The following is a 15,274-nucleotide window of genomic DNA, read 5'->3' as shown; positions in this document are numbered from 1 at the left end:
ATTAATCTCTTATTTACATTGTGTTTGCAATGTTAGTTATGATGAAAGCATTCGATAATCGATAGTGTGGCAAAATCAAGCTGAAATGCACAATTGTTGCATTCATGTGCTCAACACATGATCAGCTACAAATGCTCATCGCTGCAACCTTTCATGCCACGCTCTAAATAGAATGCCACAGATCTAAATATAATGCTATAGGCATTATAGGCTGATCAACACTTTTCATGATTAGATAACCTTGAGAGTAAGGGTGTCACGATTTAGATTTTAAATTGAAATCGACCAAAATTCTCAAACTTCAAATTAAAAAATTGACTCTTCGATGCTGCCACACCCTTATGTCACGTCCGGTTGCTTGCCAAGCCAGAAAAAAACAAACATGTTGAACGTGTTAAAGTGCTGCGAGTCAACCTCCTCTAACTAAAGCTACAGCCACTCAAAAGATAGCATGGCAACTGCAAATGTAGGAGACCCATCAACAGAACTTGAACCCTCTCCTCTTTCACTGAAACAGTGGTCATTTCGTTGACGAATAATTTTCGTCAACAGCCTTTTTTCACAGACAAAAATGAGATGATAACTAAATAAAACTAGCGTTGGATGACAAAAACCTACTGTCATTTGTGTCAACGAATAAAAACGAGGGAAGAGACCCAGTCAGAACTGATGCCATGTTTATACAGTAATATGTTTTAAACGGTTGTAATGATGCATATTTTATCTCCCTCTTCTGAACTTGAATGAGCATTCTGCAACTACAATAGAAAGGCGCATACATTTCAAAATAAGAGTCAATGTGTATTTAGGCATTTAATTAGCACTACGAAATCCCAAGTAGAACGCATCTCACTGCTACGGTGATTCCCTCTATACAATAATGTAGGAGAAAGTTATAGAAGGTCTGGGCAGCGCACATTTAGTTGCCTTGACAAGATTGCTGGACCTCCAGAGCAACACAGCTCCATGACTGTCACAGCACATTACATTGTATTGTTTTTGTTTGTTTTGTTGTGAACTTCTGTGAAGAAAAAGAGAAACTAGAAACTAGATAGCAGGCTATTTTGCTTACGTTTTCTAATGACTAAAGATAAGTTATTGTTACATTATTTTGTAGGGCTGCACGTTTTCAAGTTTTTCATTAACCGTTAACCGATGCCCTTAGCGGTTAATACTCGGTTAACCATAGTGTGCGTCAGGGTTATTTTTAGCTTATTAATTTGACGACCGCCATCTCCGTAGTGAACGCGCCTATAGAGAGAAATGCGCATCATGGATTACATAATCAGAGAGTAGCCTATTTCTTTTCGTTTTAAACTGTTAAAAGACATTTCAAGATTTCTTAAGATATATTTCATGTCTGTGAGGCGTACGCTGAGTTTCGTTAAATTAGGATGAGATGCGCTCCAGTTCACGAGCAGTGCAAGTGGCCACGAGGGCGCCTGCATGATTAGGGCATGCAGTAAAATATGCAGCCGAGAATGATTCACACAGACTCAGCGTTTGACTCGCGCGGCTGAGCCTCTCCCGGCAGAGTTCAAGCATCTGTGGACTCGTCCCTTCAGCTCTGGCCATCTTGCTTTCAGTCCGCGATTAGCTTTTTTGTTTTCTTCATTACAGTTAAAGTAACCTCTGCTTTTCTCTAGTCATTCACAAGTTTCTCACTTCAAACTTTCTTTCTTCTGATCCGTTATGCACAGCGCGCGCGGCTCCCGCTCTGCTTCTGCCCTAATGCGACTTTTAGTCCAGTGCGACTTATTTTTCCTCTTCATGACGCATTTTTGACTGATGCGACTTATACTCCGGAGCGACTTATAGCCTGAAAAATGCGGTAAGCACTGCATTGCAATACTTGCATTTTGCCCCGTCACTCTCATTTTTAAAGTGCTCCCACGCTTTCTTTGCCCCCTTCATTGCCCGCTTAGAAAGCTGGTCATGACTTCTTGTGGATATTACAAATGTCTGGGAGCGCTCTGGCGGTCTCTAGGGGTGCAAAAATATATTACAACTAAATTCAAAGCACGTCACTTAACCGAGCAAAATGTTTCACTCGGTTATGCAATTTTTAACGGTTAATCGGTTAACCATTGACACCCCTATTATGTTGTTAATTAATGCTGTAAATTTGACAATGAATGTAGTGTGGTACATTGTGAACAAAGGTCAGAAATGATATTGCATAAAAATCTAGTCTAAAAATGGCATAGCAACCTGTGCTTTAAAAAAATAAATGTACAATCGAGAATCGAAAACAAACCGTGATTTTAGAATCGAATCGAGGATTTGGAGAATCGTGACACCCCTACTTGAGAGCAGTAAAAGTAAAAATGTGCTAAAAGTTTGAGAGAGAGTTTACACTGAAGTCTCACAGCAGACGCATTCAAATCAGAGAGCTAAAATCAGGGTAGGAAAAGTGCCTTTTATTTCTAAATGATGACAATTTTTGATGTAAAACTCATACGAACATTACAAGTACACCACGGAAAACATTATAAAATCAATGCAGTTCATGACCCCTGTAATAAAGTCTTGTAAACGCGGTTTACTTGCATTGTCGTGTTATTGATTTGCATGTAAACCCGGACAACAGGTTATTTCAATAAACTGATTTTTATGAGTTATCAGCGTAGTGTGCATGTAAAAGTGCTCAAGAGCAGCTCCCTGATGCCAGCAAATTACACAGAGTATGCGTGATTGCTAACTCAAAAGCGAAAGTCATAAAGCGAGCGCATATTCAAAATAACTCCCTTACTCTGGTGTTAACGATACTACCGGTGCTGTCTCAAGTTTATATTTCAGTGTGAAAATTTCCCCACCGTGACATCCCTATTTGCTTATTTGACAGCCATGGTCATCAAAGCTAACAGAGTTAGCATCCTCCCGGTTCCACTTCCCTCATCACATTAATAAATCTATACGGACAGACAACGTTGTCAAAATCCATGAAGGCGTTTATCAGATAAAGAATGTCATAATGAATTTGTTTACAGGAGCCAAAACGATACCAGACAACACCAGACGTGTTCTTTCCAGCTTGTCTGTGCAAAACAACATGACTGTTCTTCACTGGAAGCCTCCTGTATTGATCAAGATCTCTGATGTAAAAGTGTTCACATGACAAAAGGTTCCTCCTATCTGGTGCAAGTATCCAGTTTGATTCTCTAAAGTTGACATTCTCACACACTCATCAAGTTCCCATCTGCTACGCTAGATAAACGCATGCGTCACTAAACTTCAACGGTATTTCAGAATAGCCTATGGGAGATTGTAGAAAATATGCTGCGCATGTCGCATATGCTTATTTTAGTTAGATACAGTCAATCAAATGACAGAAAGGTCATGCTCTCATTCCCAGAAGTGTTAGTTCTGTCTACAGAAACAGAACTGGAAACAAAGGATGACATAGCCAAGCATTAAACAGGCCTAACTTGACATGTAAAAATTAGTGATTATGAATGTCGATTTATCTTAGCCAAAGTAGTGTGACTTCAGTTTTCATTACAGAGATAAATAACTGCAAATGAGTCTACTCCGTCAACACACAACGAGTATCAAAATATTAAACGACACAAGAAATAAAGCACATCATTAAGAAAATACAACACTGAGAAAGGAGCGAGTGAACGAGGAACATCCAGCATTTACAATCAAGGCCAAGGAAATAAAGGAGAATTGATGAACAGTTCAAATAAAAAGTGATTTATAATGGATGATCTAGAGAAGTAATTGCTGTTGCTTACTCGTGCCATTGCAATAACCAAATGGTAGCCTACAGCAGGGCGACCTATTAAAATATTTATTGAAAATATTATTGTTCATTAAAATGTATCCTGTGGTAGGTTGAAAGTGTGCCTGAGAGCTTAAACAGATTACATTTAGCATTAGCAACCCTTTACACCACTACTATAATATAAAAAAGCAAGATGACTTGGGCTAGAAAGTATAAAATAGGGCTGCCTGAATATGACAATCATAATTGTTGATTATTCTCTTGAAATTTTAATTATCACAATTTACATTGAATAGCTTTATACCATATGAAGCAACTGCATGCTATATTTTTAAATGAAAATAACCTGAAAACATTCTTCTTGAAAAAACGTGTATTGCTTTTCTATAGCATTAAGCCTCGATTGTGAACTTTACATTGGTTTGATTTATTTTTTAAACAAAAAAGTAAAAATATTAGTGCTGTCAAATGATTAATCACATAAAAATATATTTTTTACACTATATATATATATATATATATATATATATATATATATATATATATATATATATATATATATATATATATATATATATTAGGGATGCACCGATACCATTTTTACAGAACCAATCCGAACCGATTTTAAAAATGTTGAATATCGGTCGATACCGATACTAAACCGATCCGATACCAATGCAGTTTTGTCTATGTAGAATTTCTAAGCCTTAGTGTGTAGAATTGAATAAATTAGGTTAGTGAATAATACAGCAGCAAAAGTTACAAAATCACGAGTGCACAATAATTGTATAAAATCTAAACATTTAGTTGGCAAAAAATAAAGGAAACCACAAAAGTGAATTAACTGTAGCTGTAAATCTGGTAAAATATGTTACACAAAATATATTCATGAAAAACAAGTAAATATATTTATAGAAATAGGGCCTATATACTAAGAAATTGCATTTATTTTAAATGTATAGTGCATATTTTTTATGAGGCAGCAACATATAGATAGAGCAGAACAAGAAAGGCTACTAATAAGGCTTTCATAGCGCAACAGTAGCATAATACAGAGCGGCACAAAGCGCTTATGCGCATCCCGTGCGCAGGATGATGCGCTTGAAGCAACACGGAGTCACATGCTCACAACCACAGTCATAGACGCTCACGCCCGTTTCACACATACTCCGTGTGCGGTGCGTGTTGCGTTGCGTGTGCGTTGCAGGAGCCCCACACCCTGTAGTGCTTTCACATATTGCGTTTGCAGTCCGCAACTGATCCGCTGTTGCATAGGCCTACCACAAATGACCATTTATTCATTAGTTTTTATTTAAAATCCAAAAGTTTTTACTGAACATGCCTAGTCAGAATTGAAATTCTCTTTGTTTACTCTTTAATAGAAGTCAGGTTATGGGTTAAGCTACGAGTGCTCTCAATTATGGCACTCTTTTTTTTTTACCTAAATGCCAGGTAAGGTGTCGTTGTGTTGCTTTACTTGAGAAAAAAAGCCATGTGTTGACTTTGAAACAAGAGTATATTTTAAATGATATGCATCTGTGGTGAAATGACTAGATTTTCGCGTCAGTAAATGTTTATTTTAATGCGAACAATGTTCTATCACTTTAATGCAGCAACGCAGCGCAGCAAAAAATAGACTCGGTACGAAAACGATCCGTGCACTGCTGCAGACGCAATGCTCCTGGAACGGACTGACGGACCGCATCCGCGTGCAGTGTGAAAGCTGTCATCCGTTAACATGGGTACGGAAAAAAATACGCACCGCACACGCAGTATGTGTGAAACGCGCTCCGTCCGCATCGAGAAGTTTAAAACAAGATATAGACGCGTAGTATATCTATGCAGTATTCTTATAAGCCGTTTATTTTAACAGTTTAACATTTCAGTTACTGTGTGTGAAAAACAATATAATAACTAGTCCAGCGTTGTGATCTAACTGACACCCGGTAGAAAGTAACACGGTTTACAGCAATAAACGCCAGCAGATAGACATTTTTTTGAGAAACCATAACGTTAGAGCGTTATCTACAGATCAAGCATAATAACAGAAACAATAAATAATCTTGGAAAGTTTCATCGTGTTGAGTGTCGTAAACGAACGCGACAGTTTAAAGCTGAATGGAGAGTGACTGACAGCCGCAGTGGAGGGAAGCATTGACGTGAACTAATCTGTACTCGCATTGAACTATGGAAAGCCTTCAGAACACTTATAATATAGGCTAGTGCACGAATCGTTGATGCTTTATAAGGTTTTTGTGCCTTTTGTGGGGCGCTGGGGCTTAACAATAACACAGAATATTATGCGCACAGTATCGAATTTGGATCGGTCCTGTCTGTCCGATACCCGATCCGGCAAATAATGGCAGATCGGAGCCGATACCGATCGGTGCATCCCTAATATAATATATATATATATATATATATATATATATATATATATATATATATATATATATATACACACACACACACACACACACACACACGCACAGTATATACATGCACATTTTCTTTAATATACATGTATCTATTCAAATATACACAAATATACACAGTACACACACACACACACACACACACACATTATGTAAACTCAAACTTATTTTGGATAGGATAAATCGCAATGAATCAATTTGACAGCACAAAAAATATGCATGGTATGATAATGTTATAGTAAAACAAAACAAATTAAAACGAGAAAAAATTGAATCTGAATCTGTAGAAAGAAAGAAAAACATCTTAAGCATGCATTTTTTTTGTAATTTCACCTTTGAAAGATCACATAATTGTGGCATCCGTAATTTTAATTAACGATTAGAAAACCGATTAATTGTGCAGCTCTAGTATAAAATATGTAATAATTGCCCCCCCCCCCCCAAAAAAATACAATTTAAAATGACATCAAAATAATTTTAGGAACACAAAATTGTGTACCCAAAATGGTTGGAAAACACACATTGAAAAACACACAACGCATCCAATACGCAGTAACGGTATGTAGATTATAAAGGCTTGCAACCAGATACAAAAACAAGCGCATGCCCCTTGTTAAACAAAATACATACAATATCTATCAGTCACTTTTTTATATGGACTTAGATATTTTAACATGCAAACGGTTTCTAAACTCCACACAAGCATATCGAATCTCATATACACACCGATAGATCCACATTGACAAAGAACGAGAAGAGCAGCGCAGGCTCAATAGGCGATCAATATTCAGGCAGAGCTTCTTTCAGCTCTGAGACGATGCTGTTTGAAAGTGAGCTATTAAATAGCGATAACTACGCTGATAGGTGAACTGTACTGTCCCACGGCCAGGTGACGATCATGAATGACGCTTTAAATAGGTATAGAGAAGAGTACACGGGCTGCTGGCCAGTCCAGTGCGTGTTACGCAATGTCAACACTGCGCGATGAGGAATGCGGCGCGCGTCACTGAGTGCAGCTCACAACAAGGGAATACCCAGCTCGATTAACCAGCACTTTAATCAACTGATTACTTGTCATAACAGAGGCCTAGATAATTTATATAATGAGGAAGCAGTGAAGCACAATATACTACAAGGCCCTAAAAGGCTTGTTTTATTGTGTTATCAAAGCCTGCTGTTGGAAACAGTGCAGTGAAACTGGGAGGGAGTGTCATTGCAATAATATGCGACACTGGACATTGTCTTATAAACAATTTGGTTAACTTAGCTGATATTATCATTGATAAATGGCGTAAAAAAAACTAATGCTGGGGGAAAATATATCATGTTTTCCCTCATCTCTTGGTTTAATCCTTAATCTTCAAGGAAGGGCACACGTTTGCCAAGTTTACACGTTTAGTAAAGCTAAACACTATCTGAGCAGTCCATTCGACACTCAGTTTTATGAATGCCAAAGTATTTTCACCAAAATAAAACGCCTTTAACCAAGTTCGTTAACCCTGCATGCTGGCACAAATAAAGCTGCAATTCACCTAACCAGCAACAAAACTCTCTTTCATTAGTGACACTGGCTATTCAAGGATTCAAGAGCCTGGTTTCATTTTAGCGGTTTCGCTGAATTTAAACAACACGAAAAGTTGTAGACCAAACCCAACTTAGCCATATTAGCCACATATTAGCTGAGCAGTTCGTGGAATGTTAGCCAACTTCATACGACGACAAAATAACGACACGACCGCAGCGAGACATCAGCAAGGTCCTGACACGAATAGATAAACGGCTCGTTTGAGGGTGTAGTTGAACTCACCCGTCCACCAGGCCAGGTTTGAGTGCACTCCAGGAGAAATCCTCAGCGTGCTAATGTGGCTAACTTAGCCCACACCAGCAATCCTGGGAGGAACAGTCAGTGAGAATTCGGGAGAAATGTGTAAACAAATTATCTTCTTGTTTATTCCTCTGGATCTTCGACAGCTCGTATAATGGAGAGTCGGTGTATTTACAGTATCCAGGCCGTCCGGGCTGACAGTGTTGAAGGTGATGACTCACAGGGAATATAAACTAAATCAGCTGTGGCCAGTTTACAGCTAACGTTAACTCTCCACTCCCAGTCAGTCACTTCCAAAAAAATGGCGGCGGGTAGTTTTCACTTCGTGGAAAAAACGGGAGAAATTATGTGGGTAGCTCTCTATTCAACAACACGGGCGCTCTCTGTATCCACCCAAGATAAGACAGCCCTTCAATGTCGCCTCGGCCGTTAAAGTTCTTCATCCGTGGCCCGTCTTGTCTTGTGGCCGGGCAGTGATTTTCACCTCTCTCTCTCTCTCTCTCTCTCTCTCTCTCTCTCTCTCTCTCTCCGTCCTACTGCAATCCAACCAGCACCGAGGCGATGTTCGATTCACAAGCGAATCGTTCTTTTGAATCGGATCTTTAATATGAATGAATCGGTTGGCAAAACTGTATCATTTTAAATTCTGTTTTGACGGTAATTTTCTTCCAGTGGTAGTGGGTGAAAATAGGAAGTTAATCCCACACTGAAATTTTAATTTAAAAAAAATTAGAAAGTTAATCCCACATTGTACAAAATTGTAAATTAGTTTAAATTTTGACTTACAAATGTTCTCAAAATTATTTTTATGCATTCTAGCATTCAAATCTAACGCTGCAAGTTATAACAAAATCTGATTTGCAGAAACGTGGGGAAATCTTACACACTCTTGTAAATTTCCATATTTCGGCTAGTATTCCTATTGTATACCAAATTTCATATATGACCGTTCTCCGAACAATGGTAAATGGCAACTTCACCTGTTTTAATTCGCTAAACCAAGGATAAATATCAATTTCCTCTGCGGAAATTCACAGAACAATGGTAAATTCGTTGTCATTTCAATATGAATACATGTGTGCTGATCTGGAGTGATACATGACCATTGTTCAGCGAATTTTCTCTTGCAAAATTCATTTGTTTCAATGGACCCTTTTTCTATGATAGCGCGTTTCCACAGCTATCAGCCATCTTTCTCTCTTGTGACTGCTGTAGGCTAATCAATCTCTCTCTATAGCCTACGTATTTTTTATGCAGATGGCTTTATTTGTATATTTTAGATTATGTTACACTGGGATCTGAATTTGAAAGAATCGATTCATGGGAATGATTCAGACTTCACAGTGTGAAGCGCTCACAACAGGCTGGGTGGGGACAAAACAAGTACCAAGCTGTAGGTGTCTTCTTCAGTAGGCTAGTTACTGAACTAAATTATTATATTTTTTTATAGAATCATCATTGTCATAGAATCTCAAAATTGACAGATGGCTTACGCAAAATGCTCTAAGCGGTTAATTTGTCCATTAACAAACCGGTATGTTTCCAAATCTCACATATTATAACTTTAATATGCCCCAAGCCCATTAGACTTTTCTTTCTCTTTCTGCAGGAAATGTTTGGTTGTGTATGCTATTGAACAGAGGAGTTGTTTAGTGTTTTTATCCTTGGTGCGAGTGAGACTGTGTGGTTGTAGTGTAGTGAGCTTCTTATGCTGATTAACATGTAACATTAGGCTTGGTTTCTAAAAATAGCTCTAAGCCACCTGCCGGTCATCAAATTCATATATTCCCACACCACCCAGATGATAACCCACTCAAAGAACCAAACCCAAAAAGCGTAGCTTTTCTTATTCTTTCTGCTTCACTGTATAATGTGGCATGACAAGTATACCAATGGAAAACATGCCCGGACTCTCATAACTGTGAAAGACAGGCAAAACTGGTTTTATAAACTCGAGATCTGTTGTGGTTGACAGATGGGTCGGCACACATCCGTGAATATTTCACGTTTTTATTGTTGACAGGCTTTCAATTTTGTGTTAAAGCAGCCTGTACACAAACATCACACTGTCGTCAAAAAAGGGATGGACACGGTCAGCAACAAATTATAATAAAACAATGATTTAAATGGCATTTAAATGATGCTCAGTTGGTACTTAGGGGTCCAAAGTGTGCCAAGAAAATATCCTCCACACCATTACACCACCAGCACCAGCCTGAACCATTGATACAAGGCAGGATGTATGCTTTTATGTTTTGTAATTGCAATTTGTGAATTGTAGTTGTTTAATTCAAATCCTGAATGTCGAAGCAGAAATCGAGACTCATCAGACCAGGCAATGGTTTTTATTGTCCAATTTTGGTGAGTCAGTGTGAATTGTAGCCTCAGTTTCTATAGCTCACAAGAGTGGCAACGGCGTGTTTTCTGCTGTTGTAGCTCATGTGCTTCAAGGTTTGATGTGTTGTGTGTTCTCTTCTGTAGACCTCAGTTGAGTTGTTATTTGAGTCATTGTTTCCTCTCTATCAATTTGAACCACACAATTTCACCCTCAGAATTGCTGCTTACTGGATATTTTCTCTTTTTCGGACCATTCTCTGTAAACCCTCTAGTATGGTTGCGTGTGAAAATCCCAGTAGATCAGTAGTTTCTGAAATACTCAGACCAACCGACTGGCATGTTTAAAGTCACTTTAATCACCTTTCTTTCTCATTCTGATGCTCAGTTTAAACTTTAGCAGATCGTCTTGATGTCTATATGCATAATAGCATCTATGTTTTGCTGCCATGTGATTGGCCAATTAGATATTTGCAGGTGTTCCAAATACAAAATGTAAATAAATATGACAGTCTCTACTATTGTAGTTTTACTTAAACTTTTTGGTAATTTGTGATTCATGCTGTAGATGGAGATATTGTGAATCTGTTCTTCTTAATTTGGAGAATGTCTGGCAATCACCAGACCAAACATTTGACTAAACATTTGTCTGGGGTGTCTGCTCTGTATTTCCTACTGCACAAGAGGTATGATAAATGTGCATAATTCAAATGACTCTGTACACAATTGGATAGTCCTTCAATCAGACCACAAAAGGCGTGATAAACGTGCATAATTCAAATGACTCTGTATGCACCAAAGCATTCTCAGATTTAAGGTCAACTCAAAACAAATAGATTGTTAGCTTTGTCACACTGATATAATTAATATATTTCTCTTCATTATGAAGCTAAAACTGCTTCACTTGAACTTCAAGTAAGTTCATAACTCAGAGGAAATATGTACATCTTTATGATTCTCATAAAGATATGAGAGAGCTAAATAATATTGTTTCATTTATGCAGCATACCTTAACGATTCCAAAAAAGTTGCTGTATACATTCCAAAACATTACACACTCGTATTTATATGCATTTTCTTGAGAGAGTGTGCTTTTTAGTAATACAGGTAAACTGAAATGTTCTACAAGGTGTATGAAAATAATTTATTTTGTAATGTATCTGATATAATGTATACGATTGTATACATGACATTAAAGTTTTCTATATTTCAAAGTGTGTACGTGTCTTAACATTCATATTTAATCATTTTGCACTTTTTATACCATTTTGAAAACTGAAAAAACAGCATTATAACATAGTAGTAGTGTAAAATTAATGCATTTCTAATATACAACTGAAATGCTATTAAAATATTCTTGAAGTCCATTAAAATAAATTATTAAAAATATATTTTAAATACATTTTTAAAGAAAAACATTTAAATTGCACTAAATGTACTTAAAGTTGTTCCATTTTAGCACAATTTAATATATTAAAATATACTGCAAATAGCTTAACATTGAACTTAAGCATATCTTAAAATACACTTAATATACTTAAAATTGTTTCAAAATAATACATTTAATATACATTTAGTATAGTGTAATTTAAACATACTAAATATGTCCAAAAAAGCACAATTTATATATATTTCTTTTCTACCTGGGTAAATGAGCCTTGTCCCAGAGAAAATGCCTTCGCTTCATCATGTTTAGATATGGCTTCTTTTTAGACTTTTATCCAGCAACGGAGAATGGCATGGTAGATTGTGTTCACTGACAATGTTTTCTGGAAGTATTCCAGTCCATGTTGTGATTTCCATTACAGTAGCATTCCAGTATGTGATGCAGTGCCGTCTGAGGGCTCGAAGATCACAGGCATCCAGTATGGTTTTCGGCCTTGACCCTTACGCAGATTATCTTAATCTTTGGATGATATTATGGACTATAGATGATGATAACTTCAAACTCTTCTCTCTGAGAAACTCCTTTCTGATATTGCTCCACTAGTATTCGCCACAGCATTGGCGGAATAGGTGATCCTCTGCCCATCTTGACTTCTGAGAGACACTGCCACTCTGAGAGGCTCTTTTTATACCCAATCATGTTGCCAATTTACCTAATAAGTTGCAAATTGGTCCTCCAGCTGTTCCTGTACATTTAACTTTTCCGGCCTCTTCTTATTGCTACCTGTCCCAACTTTTTTAGAATGTATAGCTCTCATGAAATTCAAATATAGCCAATATTATATCTCACTTTCAACATTTGATATGTTATACCTTTGCACAGTTTGTAGTTTAAAGTACATACAAATACTGGGGAGACTCAAACTGTTCTCAAACTGTTCCAGATATCATCTTTTTATAAGCTTAGTGATGAGTTAAAATTGTTATCATTTCACAGGCCTTTGCCAATTACAAATGTTATGAGCCTAAAACTCAAGACATGTCTTTCTTCACAGTTGTTTTTACATCCTTTCACCTCAACCTGGGATCTCTGCTAACTGTTCTCTTTATTTTACACTATTTTTGAGGTTAACTCCAGTCATTCTTCCTAATGGAAAAAGTTTGCCAAATGTAATCTGTGTGAAGTGAGTTCAATAATGTGTCAAACAGTTCTATGTGATGCAATGCGGTGTTGTTAAGTGAATCAGAAATAGTTTAGATGCTGCACTATGTTTAGGTCACTAATTAAATAAATACTACAAAATAAATCTGTCACATATTTTTTTGTAAATATACAAATATATTTATATAAAGTAAATGTTTCATTTAAAAATATGTATCTACAATATGCATACATATTTCTTTATTATATATATATTTCAGGTCTTTTATTGTTTTAATACTGATATACAATATAAGCTGTGAAACAGCTTTTCGTGAGCTGTTTTGGCATACAGCTCATGAAAACCCAAAATTCCTATCTCAGAAAAATTGCATATTTCACCCGACCAATAAAAGAAAAGTGTTTTTAATACAAAAAAAGTCAACCTTCAAATAATTATGTTCAGTTATGCACTCAATACTTGGTCGGGAATCCTTTTGCAGAAATGACTGCTTCAATGCGGCGTGGTATGAAGGCGATCAGCCTGTGGCACTGCTGAGGTGTTATGGAGGCCCAGGATGCTTCGATAGCGGCCTTAAGCTCATCCAGAGTGTTGGGTCTTGAGTCTCTCAACTTTCTCTTCACAATATCCCACAGATTCTCTATGGGGTTCAGGTCAGGGGAGTTGGCCGGCCAATTGAGCACAGTAATACCATGGTCAGTAAACCATTTACCAGTGGTTTTGGCACTGTGAGCAGGTGCCAGGTCGTGCTGAAAAACGAAATCTTCATCTCCATAACGCTTTTCAGCAGATCGAAGCATGAAGTGCTCCAACATCTCCTGATAGCTAGCTGCATTGACCCTGCCCTTGATAAAACACAGTGGACCAACACCAGCAGCTGACATGGCACCCCAGACCATCACTGACTGTGGGTACTTGACACTGGACTTCAGGCATTTTGGCATTCCTTCTCCCCAGTCTTCCTCCAGACTCTGGCACCTTGATTTCTGAATGACAAGCAAAATTTGCTTTCATCCGAAAAAAGTACTTTGGACCACTGATCAATAGTCCAGTGCTGCTTCTCTGTAGCCCAAAAGTGGCTTGACCTGGGGAATGTGGCACCTGTAGCCCATTTCCTGCACACACCTGTGCACGGTGGCTCTGGATGTTTCTACTCCAGACTCAGTCCACTGCTTCCGCAGGTCCCCCAAGGTCTGGAATCGGTGTGGTGCGGTGTGAAGTTAAATTTTTATCATTACATTATGGAAAATAATGAACTTTTATCACATATATGCAAATTTTTTGAGAAGGACCTGTACATATACATATATGATATAAAAAAATATATGAAAATCATAAAACTGTAAACAATGAATGTTATAGGCCTATAGACTATATTATAATACAAACCTGATTCCAAAAAAGTTGGTACACTGTACAAATTGTGAATAAAAAAGGAATGCAATTTATAAATCTCATTAACTTATATTGTATCCACAATAGAATACCCTTATGTAAAAAGCAAAAGTATGATTTGTTTGTACTGTTATCGGACCTTGCAATAGAACATCTGAGTGTTATCGATCCCACCTGTTTACAAACACCTCCACTGGCTATCAGTGTCTTAAATAACAGCTGACCCATATTCGATGATCTGTATCTGTAGTTCAGTGAGGATTAATGGTTGCTGATGTTGCAGAAAATAGTATATCAAGTTCTATTGACTGCCTAGCTATCACCTTGATATAAAGATGTCTTATGATTAATGTAATAGGCTTAAAATATGCATTTTAAGCATATGTAGTCAATATATTTTGCATGTCAGATTTATCCTGACATGATCATACTGAGCTACACTGATGATTCTAGCTGTTTGCTGAAACAACACAAATCTTTAGTTTTTTACTTAATTGCCATTTTACTCAATTTTATTACATTAATTGAACTAAAATTTGTAAAATGTTAAGTTAACCTAAACCATTTTGTGTTGGGACTACATGAATAATTTATGTTGCACTGACTGAACTGGGCAGTGTATTTCTAGTTCCCATGCTTTGGATATGGATCAGGAGAGTAAACCTTCAACAGTTTATTTTGAAGGCTGTACAAGGCTCTTTATTTCCTTTATAAGTAATTCCTATAGTTTACTAATAAATAATTATGAATTCCTATAATTTAGATGTGTTCTGTACTCATTTGTTAACGTAGTCTAGAGTAATTTTCATACAACTTTTATTATTGATGAATTTATTTCATGGTTAATCTGAAAGGTTATATAATTTATTTGTATAATTAAATGCATATAATTTACTTATTTACTTATTTACATATTAGTTATTTACTTTTATTTATTATGGATTTGGTGGACCAGTACTTGCCGATTCGCCTGGCAAGGCTCATTGACGCTCGTGGGGAGCGAAGG

At 37.0% G+C, this 15,274-nt stretch overlaps 1 protein-coding gene across 2 annotated transcripts in view; it reads right to left on the bottom strand.

Annotated features, from left to right (window-relative positions):
• taok1b (TAO kinase 1b) overlaps positions 1–8,507 on the bottom strand; it is a 55,070-nt gene extending 46,563 nt beyond the window's left edge. The window contains exon 1 of one of the 2 annotated variants that reach the window (XM_067424085.1): positions 7,973–8,507. The gene's annotated coding sequence lies outside the window, so the exon portion shown is untranslated. Of the gene's footprint in view, positions 1–6,891; positions 7,134–7,972 lie in introns of those variants that run through there. The other variant, XM_067424086.1, reaches the window with a different exon arrangement.
• Between the last annotated feature and the right edge of the window lie 6,767 nt (positions 8,508–15,274).

Source organism: Pseudorasbora parva, chromosome 18, assembly GCF_024679245.1.
Source record: "Pseudorasbora parva isolate DD20220531a chromosome 18, ASM2467924v1, whole genome shotgun sequence".
NCBI classification, from domain to species: Eukaryota; Metazoa; Chordata; class Actinopteri; order Cypriniformes; family Gobionidae; genus Pseudorasbora; species Pseudorasbora parva.
This window is presented reverse-complemented; position numbering and strand designations above follow the sequence as displayed.